The sequence below is a fragment of the Schistocerca serialis genome, chromosome 1 (genome assembly GCF_023864345.2).
Source record: "Schistocerca serialis cubense isolate TAMUIC-IGC-003099 chromosome 1, iqSchSeri2.2, whole genome shotgun sequence".
Taxonomy (NCBI): Eukaryota; Metazoa; Arthropoda; class Insecta; order Orthoptera; family Acrididae; genus Schistocerca; species Schistocerca serialis.
Genome location: NC_064638.1, coordinates 1,142,691,899 through 1,142,713,858, shown reverse-complemented (window position 1 = coordinate 1,142,713,858; position 21,960 = coordinate 1,142,691,899). Strand labels below are relative to the sequence as shown.

Genomic DNA, 21,960 nt, shown 5'->3' with positions numbered 1-21,960 from the left:
GTTCAACCAGGTACTTAATATGAAAACTGCGACTCTCCTACATTGCAGCTAAGCAGAGTGAGTATAAAGCTGGTAATGTCATGCGAGTAGCGGGAAGAATACCGATGCCGTGGGAACAGATTTTTGAAATTAGTAAAGTCTCGGTAGGGTCTATGTCTTTCCATCCAAACGGCGTCTGGTCTCGCAAACGTTTGTCTGTCTGGCGGAAGTTGCCATCTGTAATCAGCAGTGACGTCCCAACGCTGATATAAATGCGTTCGTGCCACTTGTCATGGTAGGCAATTAATTCAATTAAAAAAGATCTGTCTCCGTGTTAACAGATGGGTTTACGCTGTCTGACATAGTTGCAACACGGATAGCTATGTTACTGTGTACATTGCTGAATAAAAAATTAGTTGATAGTGTTCTGTACATCCAATAACGAAGAGGAAACTTCAGGGACATGGAATGAGACAAGGTTCACGTTAAAGAAACGGAAGAAACTCTTAGAACGTTACTCCATGCACTGCATAAACAATAAACTGTATCTACACTGAAGAGCCAAAGAAACTGGTATAGGCATGCGTATTCAAATACGAGATATGTAAATGGGAAGTTTCTCTGCCTCGTGATGACTGGGTGTTGTAGGATGTTCTTAGGTTAGTTAGGTTTAAGTAGTTCTAAGTTCTAGGGGACTGATGACCATAGATGTTAAGTCCCATAGTGCTTAGAGCCGGTTTTTTTTTTTATTTTTTTTTTTTTTAACGGGAAGAATACGGCGCTACGGTCGGCAATACCTATAGAAGGCAAAAAGTGTCTGGTGCAGTTGTCAGATCGGTTACTGCTGCTACAATGGCAGGTTATCAAGATTTAAGTGAGTTTGAACGTTGTGTTATAATCGGCGCACGAGAGATGCGACACAGCATATCCGAGGTAGCGATCAAGTGGGGATTTTCCCGTACGACCAGGTCGTGGATGCACCGTGATTATCAGGAATCCGGTAAAACATCAAATCTCCGACTTCGCTGCGGCCAGAAAAAAATCATGTACAAACGGGACCAAATACGACTGAAGAGGATCGTTCACCGTAACAGAAGTGCAACCCTTCCGTAAGTTGCTGCAGATTTCAATGCTGGGCCATCAACAAGTTTCAGCGTGCGAACCATTCAACGAAACATCATCGATATGGGTTTTCGGAGCCGAAGGTCCACTCATGTACTCTTGATGACTGCACGACACAAGGCTTTATGCCTCGTCTGGGCCCGTCAACGCCGACATTAGTCTGTTGAAGACTGTAAACATGTTGCCTAGTCGGCCGAGTCTCATTTCGCACTGTATAGAGCGGATGGACGTGTACGGGTATGAACCATGGACGCTGCATGTCATCAGGGGATATTTCAAGCTGGTGGAGGCTCTGTAACGGTGTGGGGCGTGTGTAGTTGGAGTGATATGGGACCCCTGTTATATGAATGCATGGTACAGGGTGTCCAGAAAAGGACTCCCTGATTTCAAAATTAAATGGTTCAAATGGCACTGAGCACTATGGGACTTAACATCTATGGTCATCAGTCCCCTAGAACTTAGAACTACTTAAACCTAACTAACCTAAGGACATCACACAACACCCAGTCATCACGAGGCAGAGAAAATCCCTGACCCCGCCGGGAATCGAACCCGGGAACCCGGGCGTGGGAAGCGAGAACGCTACCACACGACCACGAGCAGCGGACCAAAATTAAATATCTCGAAAACAAAGATCGATAGAGGAATGCAGTAAACGGTATGTTTATTGTGAAAGCTGTAGGAAGTTTATACAGCAGTTTGAAATAATAGTTACAAAAGCTGCTAACAAATGGCGCTGTAATCGCCATGCGTAATGCCTAGTATAAATAGAGATCCGAAGCCCAGAGCGATCAGTTCCACTATTGAAACGTGAAAGGAGGTTAGCGTACCGAAGGAAGAGATTAAAACCATGTACTCCATTAAACAACGCGTTTTTCAGGTGCTAGAGTACCACAGGTTAGAAGAGAGTCCTACGGCAACAAGGCGAAGTTTTCAAGCACGATTGAATGTTCCAAAAGGACCCGATGCGAAAACCATTCGTACGCTCTTCGCAAAATTTCAACGAACAGGCTGCGTAACTGATGATCTAGTGGGGCATGTTGGCCGCATGCAAACCGCAGTTACGCCTGAAAATATCGCCACAGTTTCTGGAATTATTCAGCGAAATCCAATGTCATCCGTCCGTAGAATTGCATCAGAGACTGGTTTGAAACGTTCCAGCACGCAGAAAATACTGAGAAAGAGTCTACAGATGTTTCCATTCAAAATTCAAACGCACCAGGCCATACCCGTACGAGCTCTGCAACAAGGGGTTGCCTTTGCTAATCAGATGCTCACAATGATTGATAGTGAAGGATTTGATGTTGGCTGCATCTGGTTTACAGATGAAGCACACTTCCACCTGAATGGTTACGTGAATAAGCAGAACTGGCTTTTTTTTGGTTCCGAAAAGCCATATTGGTGTGAAGCGAAACCCCTGTATTCTCCTAAAGTTGCTGTGTGGGCTGCAGTATGCAGCAGAGGCATTATTGGCCCTTTTTTCATTCGAGAAACGGTCACTGGTGCACGTTACGTTGCTATTTTGGAACAATTTGTCGCCACACAGCAAGCGTTAGAGGATCGACCAGGAACTGAATGGTTCATGCAAGATGGAGCCCGACCACATCGGACCGAACAAGTGTTTCGCTTCCTTGAGGAATACTTCGGGAATCGAGTCATTGCTTTGGAATATCCCAAATTTACTGGTGCAGGCATGGATTGGCCTCCAAATTCGCCGGATTTGACTCCCTGTGACTTTTGGGGGGGGGGGGGGGGGCACAGTGAAAGACATGGTCTACCCAAAGCATCCCGCCACGCTGGACGAGCTTGAATCGGCGATCTCTGTGGCATGTGAATCCATTTCGGTTGGGACACTACGAAATGTGATGGCGAATTTCATTCTTCGTTTGCGCCACCTCTGTAGTGCCAATGGTGAACATTTTGAAAACATTGTGATGTGATTGTTTGCAAAGATTGTTTTCATGCGGTTATTTCAAAAAAATGGCTCTGAGCACTATGGGACTCAACTGCTGAGGTCATTAGTCCCCTAGAACTTAGAACTAGTTAAACCTAACTAACCTAAGGACATCACAAACATCCATGCCCGAGGCAGGATTCGAACCTGCGACCATAGCGGTCTTGCGGTTCCAGACTGCAGCGCCTTTAACCGCACGGCCACTTCGGCCGGCACGGTTATTTCACTTATGTATGCTGATATGAGCTGTACAGCGTACAGCGCCATCTGTTAGCAGCTTTTGTAACTATTATTTCATACTGCTGTATAAACTTCTTACAGCTTTCACAATAAACATACCGTTTACTGCATTCCTCCATCGGTCTTTGTTTTCGAGATATTTAATTTTGAAATCAGGGAGTCATTTTCTGGACACCCTGTATCTGCTCTTTTGGACTTGTCTAGACACGTGTTCTGATCAGTGGCGGCTCGTGAGTGTACATTCTGGTTATTTACAAGGTTTTAGATTCACATAAATATCGAGGTGCGGAATTAATAGCTGCTGCTGTATAACATATTTATACAACTACTGTCAATGCCAATAATAATAATATGCATAATTTGTCTGAAAAATGCAAGAACTGTTTTTGTGGAATTTTGTTGTTTTGTATACAACTAAGTACAGTTTAGGGCGAGAACGAAATAATGTTTAAGCTTTCACTACTCTCCGTTCTACATTTTTGTGTAGGCGGGAGTTCTCGTGCTTTTTTATTTTATTCTTTTTGACAATCACACAAGATCCCTACCTCATGTATTACTTAGCAAATTAACTTCCGGGCTGAAAATCAGACACACTCACGTTGCACCCACACAACAACTTAGGCTTATTACACACTTCTTTGTTAAATGTTCACTTGCAGCCACGCTTATTTGTTTTCGCCACTTTCTCAGACATCGGATGTGGCTTAGGAGGGCCTAGTTCCTATGCGGCTAACTTTTGCTGGTAATTTACTTTTCTGTTAGCATTTTATTTATTATATTTTATTTATTTATTTATTTAAATTTGTGGTAAGCTTCTATGGGACCAAACTGCTGAGGTCATCGGTTCCTAGACTTACACACTACTTAATCTAAAGTAGTACTGTATACCACCATGTCACATGACAAATTAGGCGCCAAGAACCATAAGGACACAAAGCACACCGTCGTCGACCCCACATTTAAGTGAATATCAGAGAAACCAATGGTACAGCTTTTAGCGAATGTTCATGTACACAATGTGAGGCTTCAGTACAGGTAAACCTGACCTACTATAAGATAAACAGATGTCACAAGCGTGGATAAATGCAACACTCTCACAATCGACGAAGTTGTGCTTTATGGTTCTCAGCGCCTCAAATGGATCACTGTATCGTAAAACCCAAAACTTAATATACTATATCTCATTCAGAAGCTCACAAAAAAGATTTTCCTAACAGTATAACTTGGAGCCCACCTTCCGACTAGCGAGGCGAGATGCCGCAGGGGCGCTCTCGGGCAAAGCTGGGCCCTCAACGCCACGTCCGAAAATCGAGAGGCTGGAACGGGCACACCTACAAATTTAATCATGCATTCTTCCAATGAGACTGCATGCGCTATCCTCCCATGATATTGTAATTCCGATGGTCAACAGTGTATTTTAATGAAATCTTGAAATACGGTATTTTTTATGACACCAGTAGTGAAAACGCTATTGACGTCTGCTTTGGCCAAGCTGTGTGTTTCTTCGTCCTGATTTTCACTTTCGTAGGATAGAGCTACAGGAGTTCCTCAGCGAGTCGTATTCCTAGCATGTGGATGGTAGTAAAGGGAGCGAAGCACACGACCTGCCGCGGCTGATGACGTGCGGGTTTCCGTTTGGGAACACTTACGGTTTCATGTAGGTTCTCGGTCTTATTTATTTATGGAACGCTGGAATTACATGTAGCATTCTGCATACGTATGAATTGGTGCATTATTTGCTGAGGCGGGAAGTTCAGCTCTGAGAGTAGTTCCGTACGTGCTCAGTAAACGTACTTTTGTTGTGAAGTGTTACTTCATATTGGCTTCAGCGTTCTCTCACCTGTTCCTCGATTCAGAAGTATACTGTGCCGCATTCGACACCACTACCTAAGTTGGCACTGCCACACCTGAGCCAGAGGTCGGTTACATTTCTTGGCGCCTTATGGGCTGATATCTCTCGTGCCGGAAGCCTTTATCTGCGTGCACTAGGGACATGGAAATGGTCTGTCAGCCGGCACGCGGATCCACGAAGAAAGGCAGTTACTCGATCGCTCTGTAGGAGCATGACCGAAAATTACGAATGCATCTAAATCAACAGCTGCATCAACATGGAATTTCTGCAAACCATAGTTAACGCCTTGCAGAGCGTTCATCGAACACCTTCACAACAATTCTCTGTTATTCCACTCTCGAACAGAGCGTGGAAAAAACGAACGCCTATATCTTTCCGTGTGAGCTCTGATTTCCCTTATTTTATTACGATGATCGTTTCTCCCTATGTATCTCGGCGTCAAGAATATATTCTCACATTCGGAGGAGAAAGATGGTGATCGGAATTTCGTGAGACGATCCTCCTCCAGCGACAAACGCTGTTGTTTTAATGATGCCCACCCCAAATCGTGTATCATGTCCGTGACATTCTCTCCCCATTCTTCGATACTATTAACCCGCTAACCTTCTTTGAATTTTCTCGATGTTCTTCGTTAATCCTACCTGGTAACGATCCCATACCGCACAGCACTACTCCAAAAGGGGACGGACAACCGTAGTGTAGGCAGTCTCTTCAGTGCATCTGTTGCATCTTCTAAGTGTTCTGTCAGCAAAACGAAGTCTTTCATTCGCCTTCTACACAAAATTTTCTGTATGTTCTTTCCAATTTAAGTTGTTCGGAATTGTCATTCCTAAGTACACTACTGGCCATTAAAATTTGGTACACCACGAAGATGACGTACTACAGACGTGTAATTTAACCGACAGGAAGAAGATGCTGTAATATGCAAATGATTAGCTTTTCAGAGCATTCACACAAGGTTGGTGGCGTTGGCGACACCTACAACGTGCTGACATGAGGAAAGTTTCCAACCGATTTCTCATACACAAACAGCAGTTGGCCGGCGTTGCCTAGTGAAACGTTGTTGTGATGCCTCGTGTAAGGAGGAGAACTGCGTACCTTCACGTTTCCGATTTTCATAAAGGTCGGATTGTAGCTTATCGCGATTGCGGTTTATCGAATCGCGTCATTGTTGCTCGCGTTGGTTGAGATCCAATGACTGTTACCAGAATATGGAATCGGTGGGTCAGGGTAATACGGAACGCCGTGCTGGATCCCAACGGCCTCGTATCACTAGCAGTGAGATGACAGGCATCTTATCCGCATGGCTGTAACGGATCGTGAAGCCACGCCTCGATCCCTGACTCAACAGATGGGACGTTTGCAAGACGACAACCATCTACACGGACAGTTCGACGACGTTTGCTGCAACATGGACCATCAGTTCGGAGACCATGGCTGCGGTTACCCTTGTCGCTGCATCACAGACAGGAGCGCCTGCGATGGTGTACTCAACGACGAACCTGGATGCAGGAATGGCAAAACGTCATTTTTTCGGATGAATCCAGGTTCTGTTTACAGCATCATGATAGCCGCATCCGTGTCTGGCGACATCGCGGTGAACGCACATTGGAAGCGTGTGTTCGTCATCTCCATACTGGCGTATCACCCGGCGTGAGGGTACGGGGTGCCATTGGTTACACTTCTGTCACCTCTTGCTCGCATTGACAGCACTTTGAACATGTGTTACAAACAGTGACTCTACCCTTCATCCTATCCGTGCGAAACCCTACATTTCAGCAGCATAATGCACGACCGCATGTTGCAGGTCCTGTACGGGCCTTTCTGGATACAGAAAATGTTCGACTGTTGCCCTGACCAGCACATTCTCCAGATCTCTCACCAATTGAAAACGGTTGGTCAATGGAGGCCGAGCAACTGGCTTGTCACAATACGCCAGTCACTACTCTTGATAAACTGTGGTATCGTGTTAAAGCTGCATGGGCAGCTGTACCTGTACACGTCATCCAAGCTCTGTTTGACTCAATGCCCAGGCGTATCAAGGCCGTTATTACGGCGAGAGGTGGTTGTTCTGGGTACTGAATTCTCAGGATCTATGCACGCAAACTGAGTGAAAATATTATCACTTGTCAATTCTACTATAATATATTTGTCCAATGAATACCCATTTATCATCTAAATTTCTTTTTGATGTAGCTGTTTTAATGGCCAGTAGTGTGTGTAGTTGGGTTATGGCCTTTAGAGGTGACTGATGTTCTGTGGAACAGAAGTTCAGCGGATTCCTTTTAGCACTCATGTGGATGACCTCGCACTTCTCATTATTTAGGTACGATTGACATTTTTCGCTCCATACAAATATTTAATTCGTTTTGCAATTAGTTACTATCTTCTGACGACCTAACTAGATGAGTCTGCAAACAACCTAAGACTGCTGCTCAGATTGTCTCCTAAATCGTTTATATAGTTATAGATAAGGAACGGTAGAAGCCTATAACACTACACTGGGGTGCGCTACAGATCACTTCTATTTTACTCGACGGCTTTCTGCCAGTAACTACTAACTGTGGCCCCTTTGACAGGAAACCACGAGTCCAGTCGCAGGACTGAGAGTATATGCCGTATATCTGATTACGTGCCGCTCGAGAGGTACTGTGTCGATAAAAGCCTGCTTCATATCGACGTTAATGATATGGAGCTGTCATTTAGTGGATTACTCCCATTGCCTTTCTTGAATATTTGTGTGCGTTTGCAAGTTTCCAGTCCTTGGGTACGGTTGTTTCTATGAGCGAGCGTTTATATATGAGCGTTAAATATGGAGCTATCGCATCAGCGTAGTCTGAAAGGAACGTAATTAGTATACAGTCTGGACCAGAAGGGTTTCTTTAATTAAGTGATTTAAGTGTCTTCACTACTCCGAGGATATCTGCTTCTAAGTTACTCATGTTGGCAGCTGTTCCTGATTCGAATTCTGGAATATTTAGTTCGTCTTCTCTGGTGAAGGCATTTCGGAAGGCTGTGTTTAATAATTCAGCTTCGGCAGCACTGTTTCGATAGTATTTTCATTGCTATCGCGCAGAGAAGCCTTTGATTGTGTCTTGCCGCTATCATACTTCACTTACTACCAGAATGTCTTTGGAATTTCCGACAGATTTCGAGACAAGGTTTCGTTGTGGAAACAATGCAATTTGTTTATGGGACTAACCGCGCACACCGAGCACTCGTGGGTCAGCTGTATTGTGGATACTGGAGGTGGCGCACCCTGGGCTTACGGCGGTGGTTGTATTGTGTCAGAGCAAGTCGGACTCACGGAGAGAATTCTGGATGTGGTACACGTATGCTCAAAATGAAAACAGGTACTGTGGTTTGGTGTGGCTTTATCATCATTTTCTACTCACCACTTACAGACTGTGCGCCGATTGACTACGTTCAAGCCAGCCGGTCTGGACGAGCCGTTCTAGGTGCTACAGTCTGGAACCGCGCGACCGCTACGGTCGCAGGTTCGAATCCTGCCTCGGGCATGGATGTGTGTGATGTCCTTAGGTTAATTAGGTTTAAGTAGTTCTAAGTTCTGGGGGACTGATGACCTCAGATGTTAAGTCCCATAGCGCTCAGAGCCATTTGAACCATTTGAACTACGTTAAAACTATGGTCATGTATTTGGCTATACCGTGGGTTCGTGTGAGTCTGTACAAGGTCTAACTTTGTGTTAGCGAACGGCGTTAACAGGCAGTTATCCGAGTAACTTACTCTCTTTATATCCATCTGACTGCTCACTTCATATTTGTTGTATAGCGATGGGTTTTGTATGAGTACTGGTTATTGGTGCATAACCGGCATCTAGTACACCTACACTGTATGGCTGCGCTAAGAAGCGATGGTTTCCTGTTTCTAATACTAAGTTGTTTCAGAGTAGGCTGAGGCATTTCCTTATATTTGTATAAGATGGAGTGGAGTGATGTTCGTACGCCGAAGTACATCTTACGACAGAAAGAGCGCCGGAGATCCAACGGGCTGTGCCAGGGAAGTTACCGTTGTCCTCATGGTTCTACGTAAATTCAGTTTTCGCACCAATCTGTTTGTGAATTGTTAAAGTGAGCATATGCCTTTCCAAAATACAGTTAAATAGAAATTTTATTGTATTTTAGAGCAATGTAGTGTCAATTTTAATGAGTTAGATTAGAGAGCGTTTCTGTAAATATTTCATTTTCAAAGCTGAATAAGACTTGGAAGTACTTGTTCCACTGGTCGTTATGCTTATGCATAATTTCTTGTGATCGTAAATGCTGTAGAATTTTATTGAGTCAGAGTATTTAATACATTTTACTGTCCTCAATTTTATTTTAGTTTTTACGACAGGTTGACCGTTCAAACAAAACTGCATTTTTGTATTGACCTTGAATGAAGTTATTAATAGATGAATAGGTGTTCAAATGTTAACCTGAACTCAATCAATCGATTCCACCCTTTTATCCAGTCCATCCAATCCAGCACGCTACAATACGTGTCAGTTTTCCTGGTGAGAAATGAAGGCTAATAGTGAACAGACACGTCTTCTTAACTATGTCTTCGAGTATATTTTGATTTATTCCTGTCGGTGTGTACAGATTTGCCACAGTAGCTTTTTGAAATTTATAATGTAGGTCGAAAGGCAGAGGCGCAGAACACATGGAAAACTATTGCCGACCTATTTTGTGCTGGCATATCCTCTAGAGACCTAAAACTCCATTTACAAAGTAAAGTTACGTGAACAATCCTTAACGAGTTGGTTAACACCAGTAGTGAGAATACAGGGTGGTCCATTGATCGTGAACCGGAAAAACATCTCACGAAATAAGCATCAAACGAAAAAACTACAAAGAACGAAACTTGTCCAGCTTGAAGAGGGAAATCAGATGGCGCTATGGTTAGCCCGCTAGATTGCGCTACCATAGGTCAAACGGATATCAACTGCATTTTTTAAAATAGGAACCCCCATTTTTTATTACATGTACATGTAGTACGTAAGGAAATATGAATGTTTTAGTTGGACCACTTTTTTCGCTTTGAGATGGACGGCGCTGTAATAGTCAAAAATGTATGGCTCACAATTTTAGACGAACGGTTGGTAATAGGTAGGTTTTTTAAATTAAAATACAGAACGAAGGTACGTTTGAACATTTTATTTCGGTTGTGAACTTATCATTTCTGAGAACGCTTGCTGTTACAGCGTGATTACCTCTAAATACAACATTAATGCAGTAAATGCCCAGAATGATGTCCGTCAACCTCAATGCATTTGGCAATACGCATAACGACATTCCTCTCAACAGCGAGTAGTTCGCCTTCCGTAATGTTCGCACATGCATTAACAATGCGCTGACGCATGTTGTCAGGCGTTGTCGGTGGATCACGATAGCAAATATCCTTCAACTTTCCCCACAGAAAGAAATCCGGGGACGTCAGATCCGGTGAACGTGCGGGCCATGGTCTGGTGCTTCGACGACCAATCCACCTGTCATGAAATATGCTATGCAATACCGCTTCAACCGCACGCGAGTTATGTGCCGGACATCCATCATGTTGAAATACATCGTCATTTTGTCATGCAGTGAGACATCTTGTAGTAACAATGGTAGAACATGACGTAGGAAATCAGCATAAATTGCACCATTTAGATTGCCATCGTTAAAATGGGGGCCAATTATCCTTCCTCCCATAATGCCGCACCGTACATTAACCCGCCAAGGTCGCTAATGTTCCACTTGTCGCAGACATCGTGGATTTTCCGTTGCCCAATAGTGCATATTATGCCGGTTTACGTTACCGCTGTTGGTGAATGCGTGCAAAAAATCGTCATGTCCCGTAATTTCTCTTGTGCCCAGTGGCAGAACTGTACACGACGTTCAAAGTCGTCGCCATGCAATTGATGGTGCGTAGAAATATGGTACGGCTGCAGTCGATGTTGATGTAGTATTCTCATTCTCGCGCAATTTGTCTGCTACTGATGTGCGGATTAGCCGCGACAGCAGCTAAAACACCTACTTGGGCTTCATCATTTGTTGCAGGTTGTAGTTGACGTTTCACATGTGGCTGAACACTTCCTGTTTCCTTAAATAACGTAACTACCCAGCAAACGGTCCGGACACTTGGATGATGTCGTCCAGGATACCGAGCAGCACACATAGCACACGCCCGTTGGGCGTTTTGATCACAATAGCCGTACATCAACAGGATATGGACCTTTTCCTCAATTGGTAACCGGTCCATTTTAACACGGGTAATGTATCACGAAGCAAATACCGTCCGCACTGGCGGAAAGTTACGCGATAACACGTACGTACACGTTTGTGACTTACAGCGCCATCTATCAGAAAACGAAAAAAGTGGTTTAACTAAAATATTCATATTTATTTACGTACTACACGAATATGTAATAAAAAATCGGTGTTCCTATTTAAAAAAAACACAGTTGGTATCCTTTTGACCAATGGCAGCGCCATCTAGCTGGCCAATCACAGCGCCATCTGGTTTTCCCCTTCAAGCTAGACGAGTTTCGTTCCATGTAGTTTTTTCGTTTGACGCTTATTTCATGAGATACACTCCTGGAAATTGAAATAAGAACACCGTGAATTCATTGTCCCAGGAAGGGGAAACTTTATTGACACATTCCTGGGGTCAGATAGATCACATGATCACACTGACAGAACCACAGGCACATAGACACAGGCAACAGAGCATGCAAAATGTCGGCACTAGTACAGTGTATATCCACCTTTCGCAGCAATGCAGGCTGCTATTCTCCCATGGAGACGATCGTAGAGATGCTGGATGTAGTCCTGTGGAACGGCTTGCCATGCCATTTCCACCTGGCGCCTCAGTTGGACCAGCGTTCGTGCTGGACGTGCAGACCGCGTGAGACGACGCTTCATCCAGTCCCAAACATGCTCAATGGGGGACAGATCCGGAGATCTTGCTGGCCAGGGTAGTTGACTTACACCTTCTAGAGCACGTTGGGTGGCACGGGATACATGCGGACGTGCATTGTCCTGTTGGAACAGCAAGTTCCCTTGCCGGTCTAGGAATGGTAGAACGATGGGTTCGATGACGGTTTGGATGTACCGTGCACTATTCAGTGTCCCCTCGACGATCACCAGTGGTGTACGGCCAGTGTAGGATATCGCTCCCCACACCATGATGCCGGGTGTTGGCCCTGTGTGCCTCGGTCGTATGCAGTCCTGATTGTGGCGCTCACCTGCACGGCGCCAAACACGCATATGACCATCATTGGCACCAAGGCAGAAGCGACTCTCATCGCTGAAGACGACACGTCTCCATTCGTCCCTCCATTCACGCCTGTCGCGACACCACTGGAGGCGGGCTGCACGATGTTGGGGCGTGAGCGGAAGACGGCCTAACGGTGTGCGGGACCGTAGCCCAGCTTCATGGAGACGGTTGCGAATGGTCCTCGCCGATACCCCAGGAGCAACAGTGTCCCTAATTTGCTGGGAAGTGGCGGTGCGGTCCCCTACGGCACTGCGTAGGATCCTACGGTCTTGGCGTGCATCCGTGCGTCGCTGCGGTCCGGTCCCAGGTCGACGGGCACGTGCACCTTCCGCCGACCACTGGCGACAACATCGATGTACTGTGGAGACCTCACGCCCCACGTGTTGAGCAATTCGGCGGTACGTCCACCCGGCCTCCCGCATGCCCACTATACGCCCTCGCTCAAAGTCCGTCAACTGCACATACGGTTCACGTCCACGCTGTCGCGGCATGCTACCAGTGTTAAAGACTGCGATGGAGCTCCGTATGCCACGGCAAACTGGCTGACACTGACGGCGGCGGTGCACAAATGCTGCGCAGCTAGCGCCATTCGACGGCCAACACCGCGGTTCCTGGTGTGTCCGCTGTGCCGTGCGTGTGATCATTGCTTGTACAGCCCTCTCGCAGTGTCCGGAGCAAGTATGGTGGGTCTGACACACCGGTGTCAATGTGTTCTTTTTTCCATTTCCAGGAGTGTATTTGGTCCGGTCACTATCAATGGACCACCCTTTATATTCACGAATAACTTAGCTCCTTACACGTTTTTGCAGGTCCTGTATGTCCTGTATTATACGTGATGCAACCAGTTGCTTAAGGAACAGGTAAAGAGACGGGTGAAAAATTAATTTTACGTTATTTTGATGCTATAACGTAACACACATCTCTTTTCATCGTGCGAAATGTACAAGATTGTTAAATGTTGCCACCTTAGTGTTACTTGGGAGAACAAAAGATGTTAAGTAATATTCTAAGATATAAAATTACACAAAATTACTTTGCAAATTGAAACACTTTCTTACCAAAGTAGGGTAAAAGAATGCTTTACATTCGGAGCACTTCTCATTCATCAGACTCGAACGGCCCAGTTCCCTGTACGATGATCTGCTTCTGTGTTTCGGTAGCGAGTTTTAACATGCGTAAAACACATTTGTACCTTTTGGCAATTTTCCTCTTCCTCGGCGGTAGTATGTCCAATAATGGTGTTTCTTCTTTCATTTGTGACATTTTCTGTATTTCATAAATAACATGTTTTCTTTGTAAAGAGTCGATGCAAGGTCAAAGCGACATAAACGACCGCTTGGGGCACCAAACTAAGAGGCGCGCGAAGTCCGAAAGATTTAACGATTTTACCGATCACCCAGCTGAAGACAGCTAATGACGAAGGGATTGGGACAGGGGGGGGGGGGGGGGGGGCGTGAGGCGAAAAATAATTATGTGTTGCTTGTACGGAAAAATGTCTGGACCTAGGTTCTGTTCTTACACTCACTGTATGGTTCTGGAATGGCTATGTAATTACCCTTGTTCCCAGCGCATTTTCATCTAAGAAATAGTAACAAATGACATAGTAATTATGGAACCAGTCATGCATGTCCTAAAAACTACAAAATGATGAATACAGTAAAACTATAACGACTGTCAGTTTCTCATACGTCCGCCCCAGGTAAATGAGTGGTCAGCCGGCACAGACGCTCAGCGTGTTCGGTCAGAGGGTTAGCTGCCCTCTGTAATAAAAGAACTGAGTTAATCGATCAACAAAGAACTTAAACGATGTCTTAAGACGTCCGCCCCGAGCAGATGCAACGAACGAAACCGAACAAAATGAGATTTAAAAAAAAAAAGTGGTCAGCGCGACAGAATGTTAATCCCAAGGGCCCGGGTTCGATGCCCGGCTGGTTCGGAGATTTTCTCCGCCCAGGGACTGGGTGTTGTGTTGCCCTCATCATCATCATTTCATCCCCATCGACGCGCAAGTCGCCGAAGTGACGTCAAATCGAAAGACTTGCACCTGGCGAACGGTCTACGCGACGGCAGGCCCTAGTCACAGGACTTTTTTTTTTAGTTGCTCACATACGTATGAAATGTAATGGCAGAGACCCAACGTTTCAAATTTGATACTTCTAAAAAAAACACCATTTTTAGGAAGTAAAAGCAAATATCACTTCTTTTTTTTTATATTGTTTCTGGTTGCTTTTCGCACATATTGTTGGCGTGAATATTCTTCGGAATGTATCGGATTTTAATGGGTGTGTCGTTGTATGATACAAGTTGTCTGTAGAGTGTATGATGACTTTTCTAGAAAGGAGTAACTCCTCTTTAGGAACGGTCGTGTTTCCCGGCAGCACGCTCCGTGTTCGATCGAGCTCGCTCCGTCTAGTCCTGAGACCCAGGTGGCAGTAGGTAGCATAGCTCAGGTTGATGCCGTCGTTCTTGTTACCAGGAAAGACTTCCACAAAGTTCTGCATCTTGCCAACAGGTGATATGCGATCTACTAAAGACTTCCTAGGAAACACAACTCAGTACGCTATTGTTAGAGAACAGCTGTCGCCAGAATCTAAGGTGGTTGTAACTGGACTAAGTACTGTAACATCCAAACTCACGAAAAGTAAACCCAAAATACATCTACTTAAAAAAGCAGATAAAAATTCTCTTGAAATCTTCCTAAGGGACAGCCTCCAATCTGACTACGTAAGCGTAGACCAAGTGTGGTTTAATTTCGGGGAAATAGTATAGACGGAAATAGAGAGATATATACAAAATAAGAATAAAATTTTCACTCTACGGTGGAGTGTGCGCTGATACGAAACTTCCTGGCAGAATACGAGTAAAACTGTGTGCCGGGCCAAGACTCGAACTCGGGACATTTGCTCTTTGCGGACAAATAAGCACGAATCACAGGCCCACTTCCGCTAGTATCTCGTCTCCCAGCTTCAACAACTTCACAGAAGCTCTCCGGCGAACCTTGCAGAACTAGCGCTCTGGAAGAAAGGACACAGCGGAGACACAGCTTAGTCACAGCCTGGGCGATGTTTCCAGAATCAAATTTTCACTCTACACCTGAGTGTGCGCTAATATGAAACTTCCTGGTAGACTAAAACTGTGTACCGGATCGAGACTCGAACTCGGGACCTTTGCATTTTGCGGGCAGGTGCTCTTACCGACTGAGCTACCGTAGCACGACTCACGACCCGTCCTCACAGCCCCACTTCCGCCAGTATCTCGTCTCCTACGTTCCATACTTCACAGAAACTCTCCGGCGAACCTTGCAGAACTAGCACTCCTGGAAGAATATAGAGGAGACATGGCATAGCCACAGCCTGGGCGATGCTTCCAGAATGAAATTTTCACTCTGCACTGGAGTGTGCGCTGATATGAAACTTCCTGGCAGACTAAAACTGTGTGTACCGATGTTAAGTGGAGTTGACGGACAGGATTTATTTAGTTACGTATTACATAGACCATATTCAGGATGAACGCTATAATGTGAAAGTGTCAACTAATCAGACATAGAGCTCATACTTTAAAAAGTGAAGAAATTGTTTATGGTGGCTATTTACAGTTTTTTTCTGCACAAATGGCTAGTTATTTCTATTCTAGAATTCCTCTGCGGTATAGTAAAAGTTTTTATAAGAAACATGATTAATCTAAAACAGAAAGCACTACTGTACCCTGTTTAATATTTTATTTCAAAGGGTAAGTTGTCAAAGAGTTTCATGGCTGCATATTTCAAGCACTTCTGTGCCAAAGTAAGATTCACTAGAAATGAGATAGATCATTTTTCCTAGTAGAGATGTACTTGTGAATATCTCTTTTACTCTCAAACTGAGATAGCTTTCTTATAGCAAATTTCGTAGATGAATAAATGTATTGTGGATTGTGTTAATATTCCCAGATGCTTAAAGGGATGCCGACAAGATTTACGTGTTTCAAATCCACATACAATTCTAATTACCTTCGTTTGTGTAATTAACACGTTTTGAAGTTACCCCAGAATATTATCCCCTAAGATATCAGTGAATGGAAATAAGTAAAATATATTAAAATATAGACTTACACATTCAAAAAGTAGGCAATTTTCTCATGGCAAAAGTAACGGAACCTAAACATTTTAGTAGGTTTTCCATTGATCAAGAAGTTATTCACTTCCTCCCTTTAATTTCAAAAGAGAATATTTCATCTTTAGTGGATTAAATAAGATACAGAAATTGTAATAAATTTGCAGCTATTAGAAGAACTGGCCACAACCCCATATTCTGAGTTGCTTGCTTATTTGCAAACAGCTACACCCACTCTCATATTTAGTAGCAAAACCTCTGGTATACAACGGGCAATAACAAAAGATTTACTTTATATGCTCCTTGAAAGTTGTCTCTCTATTCCAAGCCTGCAAAACGTTGAAGTAGAATAATCTTACGCGAGGGGTCCCTTCGCATTTTTTCCACAACGGGCGTAATGCACATGTATTAATAGGTTCGGAACGCATTAATTGGCATCAATAAGAATTTTAAATATATATAGTTGTTCAGACTCCCCCTCCTCCTCCTTTTCGTTACAAGTTCCCTGAAATCCGTAAGGCCAAGCATGTGAATAGACAAGGAGAATATATCACCCCGTCTGCAGAATGTCGACCTCTACAATTGCTACTGCCTTCAGCATAATTATGCCTGTAGGTATAATTTCACTGTTTTTAATTATTACTTACGTTGCTAGTTCTCGAATTTTTTAGTTTCCATAATCAATGATTGTCTCTTCTTTTCATCGATTGACAGTCTGAAGATGATACAGCACAGGCTTACAAAGGCCGGTATTTAAATACTTGTTGATTTCAGTTATGCGGCTATTAGGTCGCAGTCTAAATCGTTTTTCTGTGCCTAACGCATTGTTTTCCCAGAGGATGTCTCCAACATTAGGAGACGAAATTTCAGGCCAAAAAGATTCTTCGGGATCCTGTGTCCGCAGACCGTGGTCTAGTGGCTAGCATTGCTGCCACTGGATTACGGGGTCCCCGGTTCGATTCCCGGCAGAGTTGGGGATTTTCTGTGCCTGGGGACTGGGCGTATGTGTTGTCATCATTTCATGATCATCATCATCATTCGTAACAGGTGCTAAATTGGACAGAGTAAAAATATTAGTCTACATCTACATCTACATCTACATCTACACGATTACTCTGCAATTCACATTTAAGTGCTTGGCAGAGGGTTCATCGAACCACAATCATACTATCTCTCTACCATTCCACTCCCGAACAGCGCGCGGGAAAAACGAACACCTAAACCTTTCTGTTCGAGCTCTGATTTCTCTTATTTTATTTTGATGATCATTCCTACCTATGTAGGTTGCGCTCAACAAAATATTTTCGCATTCGGAAGAGAAAGTTGGTGACTGAAATTTCGTAAATAGATCTCGCCGCGACGAAAAACGTCTTTGCTTTAATGACTTCCATCCCAACTCACGTATCATATCTGCCACACTCTCTCCCCTATTACGTGATAATACAAAACGAGCTGCCCTTTTTTGCACCCTTTCGATGTCCTCCGTCAATCCCACCTGTTAAGGATCCCACACCGCGGAGCAATATTCTAACAGAGGACGAACAAGTGTAGTGTAAGCTGTCTCTTTAGTGGACTTGTTACATCTTCTAAGTGTCCTGCCAATGAAACGCAACCTTTGGCTAGCCTTCCCAACAATATTATCTATGTGGTCTTTCCAACTGAAGTTGTTCGTAATTTTAACACCCAGATACTTAGTTGAATTTACAGCCTTGAGAATTGTACTATTTATCGAGTAATCGAATTCCAACGGATTTGCGATCTACTAAAGACTTCCTAGGAAACACAACTCAGTACGCTATTGTTAGAGAACAGCTGTCGCCAGAATCTAAGGTGGTTGTAACTGGACTAAGTACTGTAACATCCAAACTCACGAAAAGTAAACCCAAAATACATCTACTTAAAAAAGCAGATAAAAATTCTCTTGAAATCTTCCTAAGGGACAGCCTCCAATCTGACTACGTAAGCGTAGACCAAGTGTGGTTTAATTTCGGGGAAATAGTATAGACGGAAATAGAGAGATATATACAAAATAAGAATAAAATTTTCACTCTACGGTGGAGTGTGCGCTGATACGAAACTTCCTGGCAGAATACGAGTAAAACTGTGTGCCGGGCCAAGACTCGAACTCGGGACATTTGCTCTTTGCTGTGACTTTCTTTTGGAACTCATGTGGATCACCTCACACTTTTCGTTATTTAGCGTCAACTGCCACCTGCCACACCATACAGCAATCTTTTCTAAATCGCTTTGCAACTGATACTGGTCTTCGGATGACGTTACTAGACGGTAAATTACAGCATCATCTGCGAACAACCTAAGAGAACTGCTCAGATTGTCACCCAGGTCATTTATATAGATCAGGAACAGCAGAGGTCCCAGGACGCTTCCCTGGGGAACACCTGATATCACTTCAGTTTTACTCGATGATTTGCCGTGTATTACTACGAACTGCGGCCTTCCTGACAGGAAATCACGAATCCAGTCGCACAACTGAGACGATACCCTATAGGCGCGCAGCTTGATTAGAAGTCGCTTGTGAGGAACGGTGTCAAAAGCTTCCCGGAAATCTAGAAATACGGAATCAACTTGAGATCCCCTGTCGATAGCGGCCATTACTTCGTGCGAATAAAGAGTTAGCTGCGTTGCACAAGAACGATGTTTTCTGAAACCGCGCTGATTACGTGTCAATAGATGGTTCCCTTCGAGGTGATTCATAATGTTTGAATACAGTATATGCTCCAAAACCCTACTGCAAACCGACGTCAATGATATAGGTCTGTAGTTCGATGGATTACTCCTACTACCCTTCTTAAACACCGGTGCGGCCTGCGCAATTTTCCAATCTGTAGGTACAGATCAATCGGTGAGCGAGCGGTTGTATATGATTGCTAAGTAGGGAGCTATTGTTTCAGCGTAATCTGAAAGGAACGTAATCGGTATACAATCTGGACCTATGTGAAAAATTGGGACTTTGTACGGGCGCTGATGACGGCGCAGTCATCATTCGGGCTCCTGCCTAACGTCCATATAACTAAAATCAACAACTCTGAAGATGACCATTGGTTGATCGAAACCGGTTAGGCATTGTAAAATACTCACGTGGTTCTATAGAACGAAAATAATAAATAACTAAATAAATAAAACAACGTATCCTTAAGGAAATCGCAACGAAAGTGCTGACGTATTCGCTTCATCGTGAATGCGAAATCGGACAGTTCATAGTTAATTTCAGACATCATTCGTGTGAAACTACCGATGTATAAGGCCTGTTTGATTCGTCTAGCAAAATGGACCCAGTTATAACGTGTAAACTCGGCAGCGGAAAACAAGTTACGAAATTCGGATTTCGTCTTCTGGAAGTCATAGCGTGTAAGAGTTGTGTATGAAGCTGTTCACAGACGGTGTAGTTGTGACATAGTTACCCAGTTATGGCAAGATGCAAACAGACTGTAGATGGCTAACGTGTAGAGCAAGAGCGCACGTCCGACTTTTTAGACGGCAGAACACAACACAGTTTCCTTAAAACAACGATGTTATGTAAAATTAAATGAGGTTTGTGATAAAAGTAATGAGACTGATTTTTAACCTACAAAAGTTTCAATTTTTTTCAAACAGCGTTGTTGTCCCTTTTGAAGCAGTTCCCTTCGGCAGCTGTACACCAGTGGTGTCACTGTTTCCAGCCATGGTGGCAGCGTTGAAAGACTTCAATTGGTATGGCCTTTAATATTCTGCTCATATCCTTTTCAATGTTTTCCAGAGTCCCCAAATGACGTTCTTTTAAGACATTTATCAATTTCGGGAAAATAAAAATTCACAATGAGTCACATAAAGTGCATAGGGTGGCTGTGGAACAGCAGGAATGCCTTCCCAAACGAAAGATTCTGTTAATAAAGTGACAGTGTGACATGAGGCGGTTGTCGGCAATGTCTGGTCTGACTATATTCACCCCCTTGCTCAGCCTTTCAAGGACATCTTTGTAAAACACCTCGCTGACAGTTTGTTCTAGAGGAACAAATTCTTTTTGCGTGCTACCCATACTGCCAAAAAAGCAAGTCGGCAATGTTTTGATCTTTGAATTGCTCATTCGGGCTTTTTTCGGTCGAGGAGATGTCTCAGTGAGCCAAATCCTCACTTTGCCGTTTTGTTTTAGGATCATACCCAGACATCCAGGATTCATCACCACTTAACCACTCGTGGTCATAGACAGTCTTCAAGAGGATCAACGCATACGTTTCTTCAATTGTGTTGCTCGCTTGTGAAGTTTTCGGCGTGTGCAAAACGTCGGTAGGAATTTTATGTAAGCTGAAAGTGCTTAGGTTTAACACGTCACGTATTATACTCATTGTTAAACGTCTGTCTAATCTCACAGTAGCAAGCCACCTTCGACGTTTTCGTCGGTTTTTGAAGTTGAAGACAGCGGCAAGACACAATCAATGCCTTCTCTGCGCAATAGTAATAGGGATACTATCGAAAAAAGTGCTGAAAAGCAGAGTTACTAAACACAGCCTTCTGAAATGCCTTCTCAAAAGAAGACGAAGTATATATTCCAGAATTCGAATCGAGAACAGCTGCCAACAAAAGCAACGTAGAAGTAAATTTCCTCGGAGTTGTGAAGCAACTAGCTTAATAAAAGCAAGTCTTCTGGTCCAGACTGTATACCAATTAGGTTCCTTTCAGAGGATGCTGATGCATTAGCTCCATACTTAACAATCGTATACAAGCGTTCGCTCGACGAAAGATCCGTATCCAAAGACTGGAAAGTTGCACAGGTCACAACAATATTCAGGAAAGGTAGTAGGAGTAATCCACTAAATTACAGCCCCATATCATTAATGTCGATATGCAGCAGGTTTTTGGAACATGTATTGTGTTCGAATATTAAGAATTACCTCGAGAAAACGGTCTATTGACACACAGTCAACATGGATTTAGAAAACATCATTCCTGTGAAACAAACTATCTCTTTATTCGCATGAGTGTTGGGTGCTATTGACATGGGATTTCAGTTTGATTCCGTACTTTTGGATTTCCAGAATCCTTTTGACACTGTACCACACAAGCGGCTTGTAGTGAAATTGCATGCTTGTGGAATATCGTCTCAGTTATGTGACTGGATTCGTGATCTGCTGTCAGAAAGGTCACAGTTCGTAGTATCTGACGGAAAGTCATCGGGTAAAACGGAAGTGATTTCTGGCATTCCCCAAGGTAGTGTTACAGGTCCATTGCTGTTTCTTATCTACATAAACGATTTTGGAGACAATATGAGCAGCCGTCTTAAGTTGTTTGCAGATGACGCTGTCGTTTATCTAGTAATAAAGTCAACAGAAGATCAAAACAAATTGCAAAACGATTTAAAAATGGTATCTGTATGGTGCGAAAATTGGCATTTGACGCTAAATAACGAGAAGTGTGAGGTAATACACATGAGTGCTAAAAGGAATCCATTAAATTTCGGTTAC

At 43.8% G+C, this 21,960-nt stretch overlaps 1 protein-coding gene across 2 annotated transcripts in view; it reads left to right on the top strand.

The window, feature by feature from the left end:
• LOC126417518 (caspase-1-like) overlaps nucleotides 1-21,960 on the top strand; it is a 180,302-nt gene that overhangs the window by 15,456 nt on the left and 142,886 nt on the right. The window contains exon 1 of one of the 2 annotated variants that reach the window (XM_050085125.1): nucleotides 20,776-20,798. The exons of the other annotated variant lie outside the window; for it this stretch is intronic. The gene's annotated coding sequence lies outside the window, so the exon portion shown is untranslated. Of the gene's footprint in view, nucleotides 1-20,775; nucleotides 20,799-21,960 lie in introns of those variants that run through there. 2 annotated transcript variants of the gene reach the window in all.